Here is a 959-nt window from a genome sequence, read left to right on the forward strand (position 1 = left end):
CAGTGCTTGTTGCATCTGTGAACTAATTACTGTAACCGTTATAATGGCGGGGGGAGGGGGGTACGCGAGACCTGTACAAGAGCCCCCCTTGTAGCTGTGAAAGCTCCCGATCCCTATCACGGAAACGCGACCCTTTTCATTTCTGGAACGGCGCACATCAGCCTCATAGAGCGAGGTGTCAATTGGTTTGAACTGGGGAGAAGAAAAAGAGGAGGAAAGGAGAAGGAAAGAGAATGAGGTATAAAAGTCATTAGCAAGTTACAGAGAGGTGCAGGTGTCTGCCTGACAACAGTCTGCACCAGGGCACTGCGCGTTTGAGGCAAGTCCGGCGTGAGCAGGACCTAGAGACTGTAGAAAAACAAACCAAGCTTACACTGGAAAGACACAGAAGGAAGGGCTGTTCGTGGATGACTGACTGTGTGTGTGCGTGTGTGTGTGTGTGTGTGTATGTGGCACATTGTCCATTCATGCAGTGTGCAAATAGGTCCTTTCAACATTCTTGTCAATCAACATAGACAGGATTAAAGACACTATGACTTATGTTATACTTACTATGACACTATGAAAAAAAAGAAATGTCTCATGCTTAATTTATCTGACGTAGGCCCTATGACATAAATCAGTCTATTGAATACACTTAATTACTCATTTATGTAAAGCTTTTCATCCCGATGAAAGTGATCTATATTCTGTAAAAAAAAAAGTACATTTAGGATTGTGCCTACCCAATTAAAAGTTGTATTTGCTGAGTGTTTACGCCTATGACTAAAATAAGCACATTTTTAAAAGTCTGTTTAACTTGTATTTGTATTGTGTCAAGTATGTTGACAATCCAACTGCCTCTGGGTGAACAAAGGTGACACCCTTGACATAAGCCTACAGACTAATTGGTTGTTTAGTTGTTTAGGAGGGTACACTGGCACGCACGCAGCACGCAAACACACACACACACACACACA

The sequence above is a fragment of the Etheostoma spectabile genome, chromosome 14 (genome assembly GCF_008692095.1).
Source record: "Etheostoma spectabile isolate EspeVRDwgs_2016 chromosome 14, UIUC_Espe_1.0, whole genome shotgun sequence".
NCBI lineage: Eukaryota > Metazoa > Chordata > Actinopteri > Perciformes > Percidae > Etheostoma > Etheostoma spectabile.